At 51.7% G+C, this 21944-nt stretch overlaps 1 protein-coding gene across 1 annotated transcript in view; it reads right to left on the bottom strand.

The window, feature by feature from the left end:
• CNTFR (ciliary neurotrophic factor receptor) overlaps positions 1–19590 on the bottom strand; it is a 190849-nt gene extending 171259 nt beyond the window's left edge. Inside the window, exon 1 of the mRNA XM_075526927.1 lies at positions 19472–19590. The gene's annotated coding sequence lies outside the window, so the exon portion shown is untranslated. The remainder of the gene's footprint in view (positions 1–19471) is intronic.
• Between the last annotated feature and the right edge of the window lie 2354 nt (positions 19591–21944).

Raw genomic sequence — 21944 nt, 5'->3', positions numbered from 1 at the left:
AGAGAGCATCCTTCTCCACCCTCTGGAAATGGCCCAGCAAAGCAGCAGCCTGTGCCATCAATAACACTGGCAATAGGGAAGAGCAGAGCAGCCATGGGCTCTGCAGGGACCGGAGCATCCCCGGCCAACCCATGCCCAGGCTCTGCAGGACACAGGGCTTGCCCTGAGCAAAAACCTTCGAAGCATCCTCTCTGCCCACCACAGCGGGACCAGGAATGCCTGGGCTCAAAGTGCCACCCCCAATACCAGGCCTCTCCTTGAGTCCCAGCATGTTGCTTTTAAATGTCAGCAGTAAAACCAGCTACACATCAGAGGGAATTAAATGGAAGAGGAGGGGGGGAAAAAGAAGAGGAAAAAAAGAGAAAGACGAAAGGGAGAAAAGACAGCTCTGCTAACAGCGAGTCAGCCAGAAGTCTCCAAAGCCATTTGAAATGCGCAGGGCTTTATTTAACTTAATGGTTTTGTCAAACATTGGCACTCTGTTAAAAGCACAGGAGAGCTGGTAATCCAAATGCCAGTGGCTCTGCCTTTGCTAGTCGCAAGAAGGCTGCTGTTCAAGTCCCCAGATAGATCCATCTGGCTTCGCACAGGCAGCAAGCATGGCCCTGGCTACTGCAGTCACTCATTACAGCAGCTCTGTATTTACTTAGCACTGGCAGCAGCTCTGGCTTTGCCCAGAACGCAAAAACAAACACAGCCACTGCATTTCTGAGCTTGTACATGTCTTAAGGCAGCTCCAGGCTTCTCCTGAAAACACAGCTCTGTCACGGGAAGAGAGATTTGCAACTTTTCCCTCGGGAAGAAAAAATGAAATCTCTCACCTAGGTGGACTTTGGAAAGAAGTTGGAAGAAAAAAAGAAAAATGAACTCTGCTCACAGGCAGGCAGAGAAAGCCACAGGTTGATCTGCAAAAGCCAGTTCCCCACCCAGCCCTGCTCTCCCTCCTCTCTCCAGCAGCCCCCACAAGACAGGATGGGGCTCAACCCCAAGGGAAAGCAGGCAGCACTAGTTATGCTGCTGTCAAGCCCTCTTCTAGGGGAAAAAATAGAAATATTAACCTGCCTTTTAAGATGATCTTCCCTCTGCAGACTGACCTCATCTCTGCACACAGTAGGGACAAGACAGAGAGCATTTAATCCTCCTTACCTGCCCTGATGCCCTATTCTGGCAGCAGATGGGGAATTCAGGACCCCTCACATGCTGCCTTGTGGTTTTGCCCGCTCCGAGGGCACCAGTGGATGACCTGCAGCACCAGGCACTGCGTGATTCAAGCCACCAAGACACAGGCACACCGATGACAGGGACCAGGGCACTCTCCCCTTTGCAGTGACAACAGTCCAAAAAGGTCTAGCTTGCTTGTACTGTCTTGGGAGGAAGCTAAAACATTGCTTTTAACCTTGCAACCATCTGCAGAACATCAGTCAGCCACAGAACTGTCCTCTGCACCCACATCCTCCCATGCACCAGCAGCCACCACAAACTGGTGAGATCAGAGACACTGGGAGCACAGCTCTGCCCACCTCCCCAGCCCCACGTGCTCCTAAGAGCAGATCCCAGAAAATCCCCCTTCCGCAGGGCAGAGCCTCCATTTCCCAGCACATCCCTCAACCCTCCCTCCAGCTCAGCGCGGAGCACCCTCCCTGACACGTACCCCAGGCAGCAGGGTTTGTTCAAAGGGCCAGCACTAAAGGAAGCACTGCTGCCAACCCCCAGCCTCTTGGGACAGCCCCAGAGCAAAGGGCTACCGAGGAAAACAAGCCCTAAACTCCAGGGCCATGGGCACATCCCCCCCTCCACACAGTGCAGGTGGGGAAGGGGCTCCAGGAAAACTTGGGGGGGGGGGGGGGGGGGGGGCAGCGGAGGTTTTTGAGCCTCTGCATCCCCTTAAACCTCCCCCTCCATCCCAGGACCTGGATTCCTGTTTGATTTAAGACACAAATGGCATCGAGTTTAAAGGTCTCAGCCTGGCCCTTGACTCCTTGGTGGGAGTCTTTCCACATCACAAAACCACCAGACAATTCAGCCTGATTGACAGCCTTTCAGGCAGAGAGGCCCGGGGCTGGAGGGAGGGGAGGGGGCTGTGGGTCAGGGCTAAGGGGGGGCAGCCAGAGCCGTGCATGGGGCTGGGAGAGCAGGGGATGGCTGCGAGGTGAGGACGATGCTCAAGGTTTGTGCTTCCATGGGAAGAAGGTTTCTGGGGAAGGATGAGAGAGGCTAGAGCATCCTAGAATAGGACATAGAAGGGAAAAAGAGAGTTGGTTTAATGCACTTTTTCCCGAGGTAAGTGGATAGCAGTGTACACCAGAGAAAGCAGGGAGCTGAGGACAAGGCAGAAGGGGGACCCCAGGCTCAGAGAGAGGAGAGGGGTCAGTGACAGGCAAGAGCCAGGAGGGATCAGGGATGGGACAGCAGGTAAGCAAAGCCAGCACTCAGTGACCCTGGGCTCAGTCATCGAGACTGCAGCAAAGGCTGAGATGGCAGCATGGAAGCACGCACACGGGCACACACATGTGGACATGTGCACCCTGTGCCATATTCTGCCTCATGCTCCATCCCTGCTCTCCAGCCCCAGCAAAACCCAGCACAGTGAAGGGACATCACCAAGTTTCCCCCGCAGCAACAGGCAGGATCCCCAGAACAGCCAGCAGAAAAGATGAAGTGGTTCCTCATCTCCTCCACCCTCCTCCTCCTCGCACCCCAGCTTAGGGGACCTGGGCACAACCCATGGCTCCCTCCAACACAGCTTTTCCCCCCTGTACCAGGGCTGATGCCAACACCCTCCACGGGTCTGCAGAGCTGTCTTCAGCTGTACGTGGCCAGCCCCCTTCCAAACCCACTTACATTGCTAATTTTGGGAAAAGGTTCCCTTAAAAGTGTTCTCACCTTGCAGTCTGGGTCAAACCCATGCTTACCAGCCCCTCATCTTAAGAGGACACAATACACCTCTGCAATAAGCTGAGAGTCATCACCTGGGGAGACCAGGCAAGGGAATGTAAGATGACCACAGATACTTGTCACGCTATCTTATTTATCCCCCCTTCTGCACACAGGAAACCCTTTCTCCTACCTTTTTTTTTTTTCCCCTCCTTTAAATAAAAGGGAAAAATTTTAAGCTGGTGCTTTAAAGCACAGCAACCGCCAGCCCATTTCCACAGCTTGCCAAGAGAGCAATTCATCCTCTGCCTCTATTCTGCAGTAGGTAAAGCCCCCCCCACCCCACCCCCCCGGCTTTTGTTCATCTCCCCACTCTTTTGTCTGGCCCTGAAAGCGTTGATCACTCCTGCATGAGGAATGTGAAACTGATGTGATGTGATAGGAACAATGCTCCAGCCCCGCTCCTTGCAGCCACATCAAAGTCCCCATTTGCATGGCTTCCCCTTGCCTGCCTGTCCCACTCTGCCCCCGGCCGCGCTCTGGCTGCTTCAGCGCCTTCATTGTCCTCCCGGCTTCGAGAAGCAGCCGTGGCCTCCTGCTAAAAGGCACTCGATGGCCTCCCCATGCCTGCTGCTGCCTCCGCTCGCCCATGGGAGATGGCACTCGTGGGCAGCATCTGGCTGGCAGGAGAGGTGGCATCTGCAGGTGGCACTGATATGGGCTGGGATGCACCAAGACGATGTCTCTCTCAATCCCGCTGCTCTCTGGTACCTGCTCCCAGATGGATGCTTCTCCTCGCGGCACTGCCAGGCTGGGGTGGGACATCCATCTAAGCAAAGGGATGGAGAGGTGAGGAAGAGCTGATAAATAAGGAGGTGTGGGGCAGCGGGCCCCAGCCCTGCTAGAGGGGAGCGGGGAAGCATGGGGAGGGCATTAACATAAAAATTAGGACGTTTCTTCAGCCAGTGAAGGGCAGAGAGGCAGCTCACACTGAAAACGCCTTGGTCTCGCAGTGTCTGGGGGAGGCAGATCCCTGCCTGTCCTTCTGGTGCAGGAGGAGAGACCCTCAGAGGGGGACACGACCCGACAGCCGGACACCGGCACACCTGTAGCACTGCCAGCCCGCACAGCACCCTCCAGTGCTGGCAGCAGCACAGCGCTCAGCAGATGCTGCAAAAGCCACCGGAGCAGATGGATAAACACAGCTCTGGGTCCAGGCAGCCTCCTGCCAGGCTGCTGAGCCCAGGCATGCTGCCACCAGGTAAAAATCCTGCTGCTACCCTTTAATGAGCAGCCACAACCCAATGCTAAGAGATGCCCTTCCCAGAGCATGCTTCACAAGGAGTCCAGCTTCTCCAGACCTCATCAGGTCAAAGGCTTTAACCCATGGCCAGTAAAGGAGGCTGCTGAGAGAAAACAAACCCTCCAGCAAGACAGAGAACCTCTCCCCAGTCCCACAGCAGCTGTGGCTCCATGGCAAGCCTGTGCCAACATGACAGCAGCTGGAAAGTGATAGCTCTCCTGCTCCCCAAGGCATCATCTGCCTCCAAGTCCCCTGGGAGCCCCAGGCAAGCAAGCTCCATTTCCCTTCAGTGGGAAGCCAGGTGCCTGCTGCAGGCAGGGGGATGCAGGCAGCACCCAGGCAGGGAAGGGGAAAGCCAGGCACTGGCCATGACACCTGGGGTGCAAGGGGGGGGGCTGGCACAGGACAAGAGCAGAGGAGAGCAGTTGTGGGACCACACAGAACCATGTAGCACCAAGCTACGCTGGAAACAGGAGGGACACTGATACCCCTGCGAAATTGAGGTGCCGCTGATACACCTCACAAGCTGAAGGATTCAATTTTTGGTGGAAGAGCAATGCACTAAGTTTACCCTTGCCACTGAGACCAGTGTAAGATTGATTCCCTCCCATCCTCATCCTGAAGTATGGGACTTCCATTTAACCTTAACAACCACCATGATGCTGAGCCAGCCTGTGTCACTAACCGACACAGAGGCAGCCAGCGTCTGTCTACAGAAAAAAAAAAAAAAAGGGCTTCTAGGTCCAGCCATTTCCAACACAGCAAGCAAGATCCAGGTAATCAAGGCTTTAAGTCCAAGCACATCTCCAGTTTGCACCTCATACAGAAGATCAGTGACCCAGAGGGACTCCAGGTGTTTTAACTTGAATGCATAGAAAATGCAAACCAACTGTCTAAGAGCCATTTCTGGATTATCAGCCCACAGATCAAAATGCTCTATCGGTTACTGTGTAGGACGTACTGCTCTAATGTTAAACAGGCACTTCTTAAGCACTTCCCAGGCCACCTGTACCCAAGCAGCCTCCCAAATCTTGAGAGCCCTTTCTTTAGTTTTCACCTGGTTACTGCAGCCCGCTATTCAAGCCCCTCTGCTCTTCATCTCTAGCTGAGGTTCAGCAGCCTGCCAAGGGACACAGCACTGGCAACTGTTCCCGATTTATACTGATGGAGAATATAACTTCTCTTTAGAAAAGTAAATAGAGCCACTACCAAAACGCAGAGCATTTTTTTTAGCAACGAGCATGTTTCAGCCTCAGTGATTACAGGGGAGGCAGGACAGTCAATGTGGAAGAACCAAGCCTGCCTTCCTAACACTTTGGGTCAGATTTGCTACACAAGAGCCCTCTGTTGTGGATTAGACCAGGCCGATGTCACTGCTGGTTAAGAAAGAAGAACCTCTGCTAGAGGAGCACGCTGGGGTATGATTAAGGAGGACATTTCGTTCTGGCATTTGGATTTTTCCCTGCCAAGCTGGTTTACGTTAGGATAACACCAGAAAGGCTGTTTTGCTGTAGCTGTCCTCACACACTAACCAGAGCCCCCAGCAGCTCTGAGGCTCCTTCACTGGGTTGGGGGGAGCACAGTGCACCCAGCTGTGCTGCCCACCACCCTGCTGGGCTCCTGCCTGGGCATCCCCCAGGGGCTGAAGCTCAGCGTCCCCTCTGTGTCCCCAGGAGGAAAGGAGTCCCCCCAGCCCAGGAAGAAAGGCAGCACCAGTCCTCTGCGGTAGCTATAATGGTGCAACAAGTAGCTTTGCTCAGAGAGACGAAAGCCTGCAGGACACCAGGACAAGAGCCTTGCTCTTGCGCTGCTGGCAGCGAGCTGCTGCTGAAGAGGTCACAGATAAGATGCTGCACACCCCTCCAGTACTCCATCTCCCTGGCCCTCCACACAGCTGTCAGCAAGGCAGGATAGGTCCTGCTTCATGAGGAAGGACCCTGTCAGTGCTGCAGCAAGAACAGGGAGCAAACGCTTTGTGCCAGTAGGGGATGAAACGCTGCGGTCCCCACACAGTGCTCACTGGGGAGTTAAATCCACCCTCTAAAAGGTGGCGAACCATTGGAGAAACTCCCCCAAGCAGGGCTGGGTACCACTCCTCCCCTAAGGTTTGGGCACCAGGAGACATCCATCCTCTCCCTCGCTCTACCCCAGTGGTCCCCACCAGCTCCCAGTCACCTCCAGCAGCTGGTGCCAAGCACAGGGGATGCTGTACCCCCAGCATGCTGCATCCAGAGGAAGAATCCTCAGCTTGCCTTAGGCCTAACCCAGCATCACAGCTCGCTGAACCTCAGCGGTACCATTTGAGCAGACCCCAGGCAGGCACCCTAACCCTGCCAGCATGCGTGTAGAGCTAAAAGGCAGCAAGGCAGTTAAACAAAGCCACCCTGCTTGCTGCATGCAGTTGCCATCGGAGGCATACCACAGGTGAACAGGACCTTGAATACAGCTAGACACATGTTGTTTCAGGGCTCGCTAATTCTCTGTCCCTAATTCATTCCTGGTTTCTGCAAGACACAGTCAATTCTTGACTAGCCACCACACATGCATGTTTCTTTGCTTTCAATTCGGCCAGCAAAATCCATTTACCATGCCTGTCTCATCCGGTTTCTATCAAGCCTGCTGAATTCTCCTTCAGTGAAATAAGCAAGTTTACTGTAACACCCTCTTTTGTAAGAGCACAGCTAAAATGACAGTCTTTCTGGTGCCTGACTATTTCCCTTCACAGCAGGAGCTAAACACTGCTTGTTTTCAGTTGTGAACTGTTCCGACTTCTTGAAATGCATGAAAGTACCAAGGAGGTCAATCTAACTGGGAAAGTGGTTTCTAAAAGAGAATATTTATTTACCTTGCAGTTTGCTGTGGAGAAGTTTAGGCTGGTAATTTACTAGCCAAGGATGTGGGAGTCTCTGGGAGAACACGAGAGGGAAGAGATGCAACTCAACACCTGCGTTGTCCAACATTGGCCATGAGGAGCCAAAGACGAAACTGTTGGTTCAAGGTTCCCAGTTGCAAAGCCCTGCCCCACTTGGTGGGTCTGCGGGAGACAGGGCAAAAGCCCCCAAACTTGCACAGCCCAGGGTTTTTTGGCTTTCGGTGCCAGAGCCACATGCCACCGTCAGGCCTTGCAGAACATGGTCCCAGTCCTCTGCAGCATGCGATTTCCAGCTCAAGACACCTCCTAAGGGTTTCGCAGACTGAGTTTGAGGCAGGACAGAGGGAACAGAAAACCCAGATGTGTTCCTCCCACACACCCTACTCCCTCCTTATGTGCTTTTCTGATGATACACATCCATGGCAAAGGAGCTACAAGACACCAACATTATTGGCCCTGTGCTACATGCTGCCAAATAAGTAGCATGAGAGTCAGGATGACCCTTTTATTCAAAAACAGCTAGAGAACAAGGCCAAGCTGCTATCTGCAAGCACCTGGAAGACCCACACTATTAACTTCTGCCCATAAGTAGCCACCAGCAGCCCCAGAGCTGAAGGGGAGTCCCCAGGTTATGCACACCAAAGAAGCAGACCTCTCTGCTCTCCTCCCATCCCCACTCCTGCCCAAGCAGGACAACTGCACATACGGAGCCAGGCAGCTGATGGGAACCCAGCACGGGGCACACCAAGCTCTGCACAAGTAAACCTGGCCCCTGTACTCCATTTGCAAAACGCTTGAAGCCTGATACTTTCACCACCGGAAACATCCAGAGTCCTTACACTTCGGGGCTGAATTCCCCCTCCTGCAGTAGCCTGCAGTTTTCATTTCTCATCCTCTCAGGTTATAGTTTCCTTACACTCTTTTCACATCCTTGCTATTTTTTTGGCAGCTCCTCAAGTTTCATTCTCTTTTCCAAGTTACACAAGCTGAATTCAAGACTTCTATACTCCTCCCTGCTCATTAGCAGACATAAATTAACAGCAGAATTAAAGAGATTATTTGCAATACCACTCAAGACATCTTCAAGCCTCTCATTGCCGTGCCACATACTGTGAATTCTGACCCACCAAGGGACTTCACGTCCAGACCTTGCCAAATGTTTATCTACATCCTGTTAGGTAGGTTTGAGGGAAGAGTTCTCATTCTTCTCAGAAATAAGATAATCTTGAGGCTTTCCTGAAAGGTTTCAGTTCCTGCATGAAGTTTGTTGCAAAAGAGTTTCCACCTGCTAAGGTCTTTTGACACTGAACAGCAAATATGACCCACTTGCAGAAAAAACATGCAACAAGTTTGGTTTGGGGTTTTTTTGTTGTTGGTTTTTTTTTTTTTTTTCCTTTCACGGAATTTGAGTAGGATGTTACTAGACCTGCTCGGGAAACTGAACTACTGCCTGCAGGGCCTGGGTCAGCTACAGCCTCCCATGGAGACCACGGCTACAGTGAGCCAAGGAAAATCACTGCACACCAGCCTGCTGCCAGGACCAACAGCATCCTGTTAATTTCTACATTTCCAGGAGCCAAACAACTGAGGACCTGCAGAATTTTATTGCTGTGCTCCACTGCATCCATCTCTTCCCCTCTGCAATCCTGTGTGTCAGGGAAGAGGCCGAGAGAGATGCCTGTTGCTCAGGACCCAATGTGCTGACATTGCCACCCAGAAGCTCAGGGAGGTTTGTCTGAATGCAATCGAAGCTATTTCTGAAGTCTTATACGATGCTCGCAGGTACAGCCCCTGCTGTTAAAACCTCAGTTGGCACAGGGCTTCCAGAGCCCTGCCTGTCCCCCAGCACCATTCACACCCTGGGAGTCACATATGGATCCAGGCAAGAAGCAAAGTTGAGCTGCAGTATCCCAGGGCTTGGGGCAGAGCACCCAACCGTCTGTGGGAAAAGAGCAGCAAGAAGGACTGAGCATGTGTCACAAGATATTCAACCCCAGCTGGTCACCGGAAAGGAGCTGGGAGCGATGAGGACAGAGCACAAAGCCAACAGCTCAACAACTGTCAGCTCAGAGCGCCAAGGCACGGCGAGAGCACATGGGTCATCACCGCTACGTAAGACACCACATGCCTTAATCTCTCCCTGGGGAGAGAACCTCTTCCAGCCCAGACTGTTTGTGTATTCAGCTAATTTTGTTGCCTGACTTTCCACCTACTTGCTCAGCGGAAAGCTGATCCTCCCAAGTAATCATCACTATTTCATCCCTACCCTCAGACGCGAGGCCACGGCATAAGCAAAACCCTGCTCCGCTGCATCAGCTGCAAACCCAATGTCACAAGGCCAACTGGCTCCCCTTGCCATGTCCCCTTCGCTGAATCTCCTGTCCCACTCTCAGCACTGTGTGTGCCAGCATAGCCGAATACTGCAACCCACTTGCTGGTCTAAATGAGCCTCATATATCCTACAATGCAGTTCCAAATCTCCTTTGTGGCTCCTACACACAAGTCAGGCTGTTCAAGGGCACTGGTATAATTAAGGGGGAAAAAAAAAAAAATACCCCGCATACACCAGGGAGCATCCTGAACAGCATGAGGTTAGTATTAGCTCTTGCTAGAGCACAGTGAGACTATTCCTGGCTGCTGCCTTCAATGCCTGCGTCCGTGCTTGCAAAAAAAGAGGTTGTGGAAGTGGAACAGCTTCCAAGAAGAATTAGGAGAATGAGTTGGGAACTGGAAAGCCTGCTGTGCAGCCACAGGCTTGAGTGCTCAATTGGTTCAACAAAGCCAAGAGACAATCAGGAGAGGATTTAATCACCCCCTGCAAAAGTACCAGTGCAGGGAGGAGACTTCCTCTGGCAGCAGGGACCCTGCCTCCGGGGCTGCCAAGGGGGGACAGGTCACGTCTGCCCCTTGCTCAGGTTCCTGCTAAGTGCCCTTCCCGAGAGGGCAGAAGGGAAAACTGCTCCTGCATGGGGCATGTGGTAGGTAAAAGGCAGGATTGGAAAGATCTATGGGCTCAGATCCTGCACAACAAAGGCAATGGAGAAGGTTTGGCTTGTGGGTCACTGTAAGAAGGCAAAAACTAGCCTGGGAGGGAAAGTGTTATGCCGAGTCTCAGCTCCAATTGGAAGCCACCCCACCCTTAAGCCCCCAGGTGTAACAGAGGAGGGCAGATGAGCAATGGAGATGCCCTGGTCCCCTCACTCCAGACTAGCCACAGAGATGAACCAGAAGCCAAGCCATGTAGCAGCACCTAGGGCATCTACTAACAGCTCACCCCGAGATGTCCCTGTGCACCCTCCTTTAGCAATTCATTTCACATGCAACAGTTACCAAAGGAGACAGCCCATGCTCTCACTAAAGAGAGTCAGGCCAATGGTCATTTGGTAAAAGGGAAGGCAGATTATATTGTTTTTAAAATGCAAGTCAGCTATCCTCAGTGGATCGGGAGGATGATCAATTAGGACAGACCAGAGGTCAGAACGGGCATCCCATGTGCTTCTCCAGCACTTTGAAGTCTCACTGTCCTTTCATTCCCGCTTCCATATTGAAACCATTTTCACCAGGGAACCTTTGCATCAAACACTGCTCTAAAACTCAGCTGCAACACTGAAACCTGCTCTTCGCTCCTCCCTCCAATTACAGTGCTCACTTCACCTTTAAAGCAAGGCTGCCCAGGATGCCTACTTGAGCTGAGTAATAAATGGCACAGATCAGCCGCTGCCAGACCGGGGCTGTAATCCCATGGCAGAGCTGCATCCTGGAGAGGCAAGCTGCAAGTGGAGAGAGCAGAGACATCACACCGCTTCCTGCATGGACAGGAGCAACCGACTGGGAGCCCATCTTGTCCCTCAGACTGGTACCCACCCTGCACTAGCAACATCCCTGGCACCAGGCTCCCTTCTTTCTTTTTTTTTTTTTTAAAGCAAAGGGACATGAGTTATTTACATTCAATCACTAATTCCCCTAATGCCCTGAAGACTGTTTACTGAGGTTAGCCAAGCATTTGAGATGCTTGCAAAGTACCCTCAAGCTTTTCTTAATAGTTATTTCTGTATAGTCATCTTTTGTTCTGAGTCTCCTCCACACCTCTTTGGGCTTTTTTAATCTCGCCAAAGACAGGTGAGGTGAGGATCTCGGTCATTTGAGAAGGGAAAAGAAATTGGTGAGAAACCAATTCTATTTAATAGACCTGTTGTCTCCCTTGTATTTACTTCTCCTTGGCAGTACTGTGAAAAAGCCCTTCTCCCTCCCTCGCCAGCTGGAAGGGCTGAGATCATACAGCTCAGACACCTCCACACCATAACTTAAAGTTTCATCCCGTTGCATTCAACAGTGTCCACACTGCTCTCTGGCATACCTTAGCATCCCTGCAGACGTGTTTTTAATAGCTGGACTACTCTTCCCAGTCCCTCCAGAAATCCATACACGAGCACACTTCTGTTCTCCATTTTACATCCCTCACTGCTGCATTTTGCCTCCTGAATTTCTTCCTTTCCTGGTTCTTCCCTGATGTGATCCTCCAGGGCCACTTCACACCCCCCCAGACTCTGTCATTTTTAAGTCCACTTCCTACTTCAGTTTCCCCAGGTACTGAATCACAGTCCTAAAAATGCAACTGGGCAACATATCCTGGGGATACAAAGCTCCTCACAACTTCCCAGCAAGAATCCTGCCTCGGGGATTTCTTACCCCACAACAATACTTCACTGCTCCATCACAGCCCTTCCTATCACCGTCTCCTGAAGGCAGCTAGGACCAACACAGATCCTTTGGTCCCCAGACTTCTGCCTACTTGCAATGCCATCACCTCACCAGCAGCGTCCCAGGCTCGCTGCATCAGCCAGGGCAGTGCCAAGCCATCTTGTCCCCACCATCCATTTGTGCTCTTGTCTCTGCAGCATGCCCAGAGCCTCCAGCTGAGACAGCAGCTCCAACAGCACACACACAGCAAGAGGCCCTGCCTAGAAAAATTTACAGCCTACACAGACACAGCAGGTGGGGGGAAAAAAAAAAAAACACAGGTCTGGAGAGAGGAAGGCAACTAGTTGCAGGCCACAGAGCAGACCATGCTGCATGCTCCTCCTCCTCCACTGCCTGATGTGCTAATCTGCAACCATTTCTGCAGGACTGGTGGAGGTTGGAGCAACCCAGTTCAAACATCTTTGCTCAAGCATGGCTTTCAGGCATCAGTGCAAAGAGATTTCTGTGTGAGCTGGGAGGGGAGGAATCAGACTTGAAGCACCAGCCAAGAAAAGGCTGTTTTGGTTTTTCATGAACTCTACCCACCCTTCACCTTCAGGGGCACTTCCCCCCCCTTGCCACAAGTAACAAGCACAGATAATTGAAGGAAGACATCATTTCCCAGAGCACTTCTGACCTGTATTATCCATGCTCATTACAAGCTGTGAGGCTCCTTCTGGCCTCCACCAGCACCAAGCAAACAGGAAAAACTGCTGCACAGGGACAAGGGGCAGAAGAGCTGCTGAGAATGCTACAAACCAAACCAAGCCACTTAATAGCTCTTGAAGAACCTGCAGCCACAGAGACATGTGGACCTGTACTCAGACCAGGACATCAAAGGCGCAGGGTCACCTGCACAGCCCAAGCTGCCTCCTACAGCTTATGCAGGAGAGTGCATTTTACTGGGCAGTGCTGCAGCACCAGAGGCAGAGTTCAATTCCCATCTGCCCATTGACTTGAGTTTTGTCCTGCCATCCTCCAGGTTGACTCCTCACCTGGACAACAGTACCTTGCTGGTCAGTCTGAGAAAAAGAGGCTTTGGAAAAAAGAAGTTTTTCTTCCTCTTCAGTAATTTTTTTTTTAAGCTTTGGGTTTGTTTTTTTTTTTTTTTACCATTGCATGAGCACAAGGGAGCTCTTCTCTGCTGCTAAGCTTTGGCTACTTCTACCCTGCTGCCATGGCTGGCTGGAGGCTCCCAGGAGGTGACTGGATAGATGTGGTCCTCTGGCATCTCATAGCTCCCTCTCACTTAGAGGATCTTCAAAAAGATGTTCAGGGACCACATTTCACCAGCTGACTGCAAAAAGTCAGCAGTGCTGAAAGTTGGGTAGAGAAGCAGGCATTAATAGACATGCAGAAAAAAGTAGCTAAGCAGGAAGACTTACAGGAAAACAATTTGTTTTGGCAGCATATTCTAGGTCCCTTTTTCTAGAAGAGCCCTGAAGAGAAGATCCAGAAGAGATGCTGCACACAGCCCACATGCTAAAACCAGATGGCACTTTATAGCATTAGCCTCAATCAGGGAAGCAGCAGAGGTCTGGTCAACCTGGACACAGGGTAGCTGCATACAGGACTACCCCCAGCAGTGCTGTTTTTCTCTGCCAGAAGGTGGGACGCACAGATCTGGAACCATCACCCACCTCCAGGCCAGCTCCTGCAGCCCCTGGGCCAAATGCTGAGCATTTGGGACAGGTGGGGAAAGAGCAATGAGAAGCAGCAGTGCCATACTGCAGCAATACACCACCTTCCCTTCAAACAGCCTTGCGGCACGCCAAGCCTGGCTCCTGCTTGCTTAATATTCACCCAGAAATCTCCCACTCACTCAAGCCTCAGCTCCCTCCCCCCTTCAGCCCTTCTTGCTCCTCCTCTTCCCTCCCCACTCCCATCAGGGTCAGGAAACTCTCTGGTTCAGCATCTTCCAAGTGTGATTTATACTATCTCCAGCCTGGTAAACTGTAAGATACTGGAGAGCATCCAGGACTGCAGGAAGCAGGTCTGCCTTGGCAAAGACAAGAGACAGAGGAAGAAACTGGATGGGAAATAGATGGGCTCTTCCTTCAGCTGGTGCCCCCACCCCTCTCCTGCAAGCCTTGCGATTTATCTCTCTCTGGACCATCTCCGCAGGAACCAGGTCCATTACGGAAATTAAAATGAGCTATTGCCAGCAGCTGGCAAGATCAAACCCTCAGCACGCCTGTCCCCTCCAAGCAGAGATGGCAGACACCACAGGGCTTGCAGCCAAGTGCATGGGAGCAAGTGCCAAGAGAAGCTCCTGTGCTGCACCCTGATGGGTCACCAGCTTTGGAGTTTGCTGGCCAGTGGCACAGCTCAGAGGGCAAGTGGGATACCAGTCTGAAGCGAGACTCTGGCACAGCCTGGCTTCCAGGACCGGCTGAGGGCAAGCACGGACCCTCTGTGCCATTGCACGTAACCCTCGGCATGAGCACATCTGAGATGTTAGAGAGACTTCAGCATACTTCAACGCTGAGTTTGGGGTGGGGGGCAGAAGGAAGCCCTCTCCCTTCTCCCCACAGCTGCCCCTACTAGGGAAATATCCCTAGTATGAAGATGCCTGAATCAGGGAAAGATTCATCTCCCAGGATGAATAACTATCACAAGAGGTTGGTGGCTGCAGAAGATGTGACCAACCAAGAGATCCTTCCATGAAAGAAAGGCTTCAGCTTCACACACACACAGAGTGACCCACGGGCACCCCAGAAGAGGCAGCTTGATGTTTCACTGACCTCAAGCACAACAAGGTCATTATCGTCCCCCAGAAAAATCTTTTTCCCCTCATGTATTTCCAAATGATAACAGAAGAGCATTCAATCCTGAAGAGATCTGTGCTCCAAGCTGGTGACAACTCTGGAGAAAACACAGAAATAAATACCTGTGGAAGCATATTAGAAGGGCTCAAAGCTAGGAAGGCAGGGACGAACTTCCCCTGAGCATGATGAGCTCAGTCAGGCATTACTGACTGACACAAGACAACAGAAATGCAACCCAGGCTAGGAAGGAATGTTTTCCAGGTGCTGCTCTCCCTTCCTAGACCCATGCACCAGCATGGAGCTCCCCAGACCAGCACTTCTCAACCCAAGGCATTGAAGGCATCACAGAGCAGCCCAAGCACAGCTGCAAAGGCAAAACCTCACACCCATACAGCAGCACTTGTGCACACAGGCAACTATAGAGAGAGCAAGTCTGTAAGCAGAGAAATATTGCAACACTTCACAAAACAGCCCACAGATGTTCGTCAAAAGAAGTGGCCCCTAGAAGTCAAGGAAAGCTGCCCTGACGGCTCAGTTCTTCATGGCCACAGCAAGACCAGGAAAGAAAGAAGCCATATAACCAAGGGGGCCTTAAAACTCCCTTAAAACTCCCACTGCTTCCCTGGTACAGCAGGGATGCAGGTGATGTACATGCACTCTGGCCTTAACAGCAGGACAAAGCATCCTTATGCATTTGAGCACCAAAACAGGAGCTTGTTCCACCTGAGGTTCTGCTGGCCTAAGCTCTCATACAGCCAAAGGTCAGATGAGAAACAACCAGCTTTGGGAAAAAAAAAATAAATCAGGCAATTTTTTTTTTTTTTTTTTTTAATTCATTTCCCGCAAACAGAGTTTTTGCTGGTACTTTCCTTTGCTTAAGACAAAAAACTTGAGGTTGTTATCTGGACAATCACAGCACCACATGCTGACAATCAGCCTAATCCATCTGATTAGAAGGAGGATTTGGAAACAAACACAAGGGGAGGTTTCCTCTTGCAGCATTTCAAAGAAACATGCTTCATGCTCTGCCACAAGATAACCTTTTGCCAGGCTGTCCTCAGCCCAACAGGGGCCAGAGATCTAATTCTTAAGTGTCTCTGAAGTGTCCTGTTAAAGGGATCACAGTAACCCCCATTGCACTGCCCACACAACAGCAATATCCTCCTGCAAATCACCTGGGAGAGCCCAGGGTAACACTAACCTTGGCTGGATTTGAGCCCCGACACCCCTGTCCCCTTTCTGACCTCTCTCGGCTCCTGCATTGCCATGGTACTCCCGCTCCTGGGCACAGGGAACCTGCCAGGATTGCTGATCAGCTGCATGATCTGTTTAAGAGAAGGGCTAAGCACACCAGCCAGCTCCCTTGCAGTCTGTGCCATTTCTTTCCTATGCTCCTCAGCTCTCAGGGGAGGCACCAGGGCCAGCCAGGTGGGCTTCAGGTACCACCAGGTGGGCTTAGCCGTGCCTGTCCCCCAAGAGCTGGAAGATGCTGGAGAAACCTGGCAGCTTTCCATGTGAATGCCCTGTGGGGAACAACGGAAGGGAAAGCAAAAGTGCCCTTTGGCAGGCCCCTGTCCCCCAGGGAAGAGCACTTGGGCCAGCAGATTCGGGGAGGGGTGCGCAGTGGGGCTGTCCATCAGCTGCCGACAGCCCAGACACTTCATCCTCCACCAGCGGGAATGCCGGGGCAGCCCTGCACAAGCTGGGCAGGGTACAAGGGTACCCTGGACCAGCATCAAGTGACAGTTCGCCCTCGTCCTCCCATCCTTGCCAGCCTCCTGACCGTCCGTTCCCTAAATAGCTGAGAGCGTTTCAAAGGGACGGTACAAGGAACAAGAAGATAAAGAAATAAATTTTCTCCTCTCCCTCACCTGCCTTTGCAGCATCTCTTGGTCAGAGGCTGTGGGTCACACAGCCTCCTTCAGTTCAATGCAGAGTACTGTGATTTTTAAGTGACCATCCATGACCCAGAGTCGCAGGTTGGAGGGAGTGGATGCAGAGCTGCATCTTAAGTAGATTAGATTTTGTATTACACTTACATGGAGAAAACAGAAATCCCCCAAGCGCTTCACAGCCAGCTGTAACAGCAATGTGCAAGACAATGGCATGCAGGGAACACGCTTTCCACTGGCTGCAGTCTGGCTGCTCACACCCTGCCTCACCCAGGGGAGCATGAGCCAGCAGGTACTTGCTTTTTTCCTAAGTAAAGGGCTACAACGGCTCAGTTTTTGGTTAACCAGGCACGTAGGCAAACTTACCAGGGCTGCAATCCACCACATCTGCAGGCTAGACCCAGGTGAGGATTATCCTAACCCAAAAGCACCGAGCAAGCCTGCCATGATCTACACATGGAGCAAGAGACTGCAAACAGCTTTCTGCCTGCAGCTCGATGGTACAGGCCTAGAGCACGTGGGGAGCAAGACCAAAATGCTCCCATCTGCCTGACCACCACTCCCAGAAAAGCACAACAGGCACATGGTGCAGCTGGGAGCTCCCAGCATCTTTTCTGCTGGTGTTTCCCCCCGGGCACAAGGCAGCTCATCCCTGCTCTGCAAACATACTTGCACATCACTGCTCAGGCCAAGAGCCATGCTCTGCAGCTCAAGGGCAAGCAGATGGTAGAAAGGCACAGTTGCAGCAGGAGCAGAGCAGGAAGCTTGCAAATCAGGCTACAAATGCAATATGGGCTACGCTGCTCCAACGGGCAAGCCCTTTGACATACGTAAGTAGACTCATTGCCTCCCAGGGACCTGTGCACTGCCTTCAATTTACAGCTTATGTGACAGGAATGATAGTCACCATCACGACAGCTTGCAAGAAGTTAAGGGTATGACAGGTCCCCCTGGTGTGTCATGTTAACACTTGAAGGCAGTAATTAACACCATCACCAGTGGATTAAGACTGGATGATCAATCTAGTGATCACAGCCTCCCTCCAGCCCCAGCACAACTTCTTGCAATGCAGAAGTCCCCCCAATCCCTTTTCCTCATGATCAAAAGGGCACTGGCAAAGGCTCACCAGAATGGGTGCTGCCAGTTTGCAGCTTTTCTTTTTTAATTTGAAGTTGTATAGAGAAATTTATGAGGTATTTTTCAGGCTGAGATGTTGACATTTTATTTGCCCAGTATGAGCGCCCTCAGTTGCTGTATTGCCAAAACATAATTGAACAAAGCTCCAAGAAGAGAAAGAGCTGGGGAAAATCTCAGTGAGATGCGGCTGGCATGTGCCTCATGGCTGCAGCACAACAGCCCAGCACATGCACAGGGGACCCCAGGAGCAACTTACAGCCAGCAGAAACAAGCTGATCTTTCAGCTATCACACATCAACACTGCAGATGTGCAACCAGACAGCTGTGGCACAGCACGAAACATGCGACTGGAGAAACCTGACAAGGCATGGCCGGGCAGAAGAGGGGTATGGCGTGAGGCTGGGGTGCACAGCATCATGCAAGACTCCTCATAGCACAGAGCCTTGCTGGAGGACACCTTGCAGCCGCAGGGCTGGAGATTCCACCAGTGCAAAGCCTGTGCTTGTGTGTGTGAGGCATGAGTCTCCCACTCAGTCCTTGACAGCACCCAAGCCCCCACAGCAGGAGACAGAAAAAGGCAATGGGCAGCAGGTCCCTGATGCAGGAAGGGCCAGCTCTTCCCAAGAGGTGTAGCAGTGCGGTGGGACTATCGGCTGGCGGATGCTGAGGGTGATCAAGGGTTACTTTCTTGAATCTATGCACTTGGACAAATTCACAGCAGAGGGGAAAAAAAAAAAAAAATCTCTTTACTTCTGGCTGAAGACATTTGAGCCACAGGCTGTCAAAGGCTGGAGCTACACCAGTGCATGCTCACCCTGTTCTTATGCCTTTCCTTGCGTGTCCACTACTGTTTGCTGTCAGGGACAGGACCCCAGGACATTTGGCTGTACTGATCAAGCCATTCTCAGGGAATAAGCCAGCCTGAAGCATGGGGCACAAAAGCATCAAGGCAGATATTTTGATTCACATTCGCGAGGGCTTTTGACAGGAGCAAAGAAAGAACGTTTTAAGCATTCCTTTCAGCCAGCATGCATCCCAGCCCACAAAACCCCCCCTGGGACAAGGCACAAGAACAATCTCACTTTCAGATCAAGGGCTCCTTTGTCACCCTGCTGCAAGCCGTTTGACCTTCAGAGTCAGAAGCAAGCTCATATCACAGGTGGTCTGATGGGCCTGGGTTGGGAGCAAGCCTAGGCACTCAAGAAGGACCACAACCAGGCTGCCAACCCCAGCATCTCAGCAGGGAGATCAACAGACCCCGAGCCCAAGGGCTCAGCTCTGGAAACGCTTGTTTTGGCTCAGCACATTTCCTCCGACAGCCAGACACAGAAGGTCACCCAGGCCAGCATTTCCATTTACAAGAATATCCTTGTCAAGAAAGTACAGACCCAGGCCAGGCTATGCCAGGGAAGGTCTAAGCCTTTGAAACAGAGGCTAGCCTTCATTTCATCAACAGTATCTTCACATTTCTTCAAAGTGCATCAATTCTGCTACCCACCCCCCAGCTTTGAGGGTGGATCCTAAAAACACCTCATTCATTTGCAGCTCTGCCTCCAGTTGCCCCAACTTGAAAATTTGGAGCCCTCTTCCTTGCACCTAATCACAGAGGAATTAGCACAGAGCACAGCACTTTTGAATGACGCTCCAAGGAGACAGCTGACCTGCACACAGGGCAAGAGCCAGCACAGCCCAGCCGCAAAATTCACCGAGTACCCTCGTGCACAGCCTTTTGAGCACTGCTTGCTAGCGACAGCACAAGCTGCTCCCCACACCAGAAACCTCGACAAAAAAGAGTTGACACAAGTTGTTCTTGCTGTAGTCATCCTACATGCAGCCATGCTGCCAGAGATCACTCTCCCCACAGGCTGTGCCCCCTGCTCTGCACCAAGTCACTGCAGTGCCCATCCAGCCTCCAAAATACCGTCTTCTCCAAACACTCAGATGCTGGGCCCTAGCAAAGCATCTTGAACCAGCCAAAACTTTAAATGCATGCCTCAGATATCAGTATATTTGCACACGGGGACAGCTCGTTGGTGCAGAAATATCAGCAGAGGCACCGAGCCCTAGGGTAGGGCTCCCTGGTGTTGCAATCACCCAGCTACCCCAATTTCCACACCCTCGCCACTGCCTTTCGCCTGGGGCCCTGAAGGACACAGGATAACACCAGTCCAGCCAATATTCTCCTTCAAACCTGCACTGCAATGACTGAAACCACGACAATAACAACAACAGTTATTACAAAGAGGCAGGAACAAATTTGAGCATCAGCCACCAGCCTGAAGGAAGTCACAGCTACATGGACACCACAGAAAGCTCATCTTGGACGGTGCCTGGGTCAGCATGAGCAAGGCACACGCTGGCCTGCATGCCAGCTTCTCCAGAAATGGGAAATGTGTGACAGATGCATCGTATTTATGCAGCAGAACCACCACCCTCGCTCCCACAGAGCCCTGTCAGTGTGTTTGCATACAGGCACACACACTTCAGGTCCGCACGCGTAGCCTTCCTGCCTACCCAGGCACCAAGGTGTTACAATACACATTTAACTAATTCAATAACAACAACAACAAAAAAAAAACCCATATTAGGGCACACAGCCTGTGATTAAGGAGAATTTCTTTCCCAACGTGCTGGCAACACGCCTGCAATTAGCAAGCCCTTGCTTCTCTAAATTCCCCAGAGATCAACAGCACCTGATACAGGCATGTCCTTAGGTCTTTCATAACCCAGCAAGCTGCTCCCCCACCCCTCTCTGTTTCAACACTGGTGAGATTTTTCACACCTTGCAGCTCAGAAACACTTAAACCTCGGACACCCTGATCCCAGCTCCGCAGGTCACACCAAATCCGCTGGTGTAATTGGCAGCACAGGTGGGCTGCGGCTGATACAAGCCAGGGCAAAATTACTCTCATTAAAAGCAGCAAAGCAAGACCATGCTCAGCACAATGGAAGGAAAATTGCTTCCCACACCAGCTCTGTCAAGCCAGCCACCAGGAGGACCGCAAAGGCAAGAGCTAGAGCAGCCCTCCTGCTAATAAGATCCTCCAGAAATGCAAATGTTGGCCAAAGTAGCTGCATGAAGGCAGGACGGGAGGCTGGGGAGAGCCAGATGGCTTTTCCCAGCAAACAACCCCAGCTGCCATAGGGTTAAATCAATGCATGAAGCTATTACAGGGGGTGGAAATGTTTTAACATGGTTGAGTGAAATTCCTCACACTTTTAAGTCGACAAGGAACCCCATTGGGGCTTAATAGGGTAACACAACCCATCCCATTACAGGCTGTTAACACACACAGGAGCCTTGGGAAGAAGGGCAATTAGGGCTCCCCACTCACCTCTGCAAGAGGGACTCCCACCCCGGCTCTGGATCCCACGGATGGGGAAGAGGGATGCAGGAAGGGGCCATCCCCTCCTCTGCCCCCTGTACCTTCACCTGGGAAGGCAGAAACGGCAAGAGCTTGCAGCAGGCTGAGCTCTCATCGGGCTGAAGGAGCAGAAAGTTGGTCCCCAGGGCAAGGTGCAACGCACAAAGCTCCCAACCAAACCTCCTCTGCTGGAGGGCATCACTCCTTCCCACTTTCCTCTCTCCCTGTAGCCCTGTTCCCACACTCAGGGTAGAGAAGCCACTGTCCATCACATATCTGGCAGCAAGAACAAGGAGATACCAGCAAAGCATCCGTTCCAGGGAAGCAGTCAGCTACTCCCCTGAGCCTACAGTGCAATGCTGGAATTACTGCAGCCCTCAATTTCTGCCCAATGGAGTACAGTATTTCCAGCCTAGAAATAAGGTTAAGACTCCTCAGGAACTTAAGAATAGGTATATACCAGTTATTTTCCACTGGCAAGAACACAATAACTAAAGTATAGGTAGAAGGAGGGTCAGAAGGAAAAGCAGAAAAGACTCATCGCGTTGCCCCTTAAACTACCAGGTTAGAGCACCTTGCCCTGCTCTCCTCCAGACGTGCCCGAGGAGGGCAACCACAGCTGCCAGCACGGTGGGGCGGGAGCCCTGCGACTGCAGACCTGGAGCTAAAAATAGAAGTGGCCCACAAAAGTGGCTGCCAGCTTCTCCCACACTTGCACATTGATACAGCCAGCTCTGGGGAAGGTCTGAAATACTGATTTCCTGAATAAATTCTGCAAATTCAGAAGCAAGAAAGATCCAGAGCATCAGTACCTTGCTCAGCCCAGAGTGGAGAACAAGCTGGGAAAGGCTCTCAGTGGCTGCAAGAAGGGCTGTAGATGGGAAAGACCAGCCCTGAGGGAAGATGCCTGGAGCAGTCCCAATAAAAGTGAAGAAAAATTCTACAGGTAGAGTGCAGACAATCTTGGACAAGATGATTTGGCAAATTAGGATT

The sequence above is a fragment of the Mycteria americana genome, chromosome Z, assembly GCF_035582795.1.
Source record: "Mycteria americana isolate JAX WOST 10 ecotype Jacksonville Zoo and Gardens chromosome Z, USCA_MyAme_1.0, whole genome shotgun sequence".
Lineage (NCBI taxonomy): Eukaryota > Metazoa > Chordata > Aves > Ciconiiformes > Ciconiidae > Mycteria > Mycteria americana.
The sequence above is the reverse complement of the archived record's forward strand: the minus strand, read 5'-3'. Positions and strand labels throughout refer to the sequence as shown.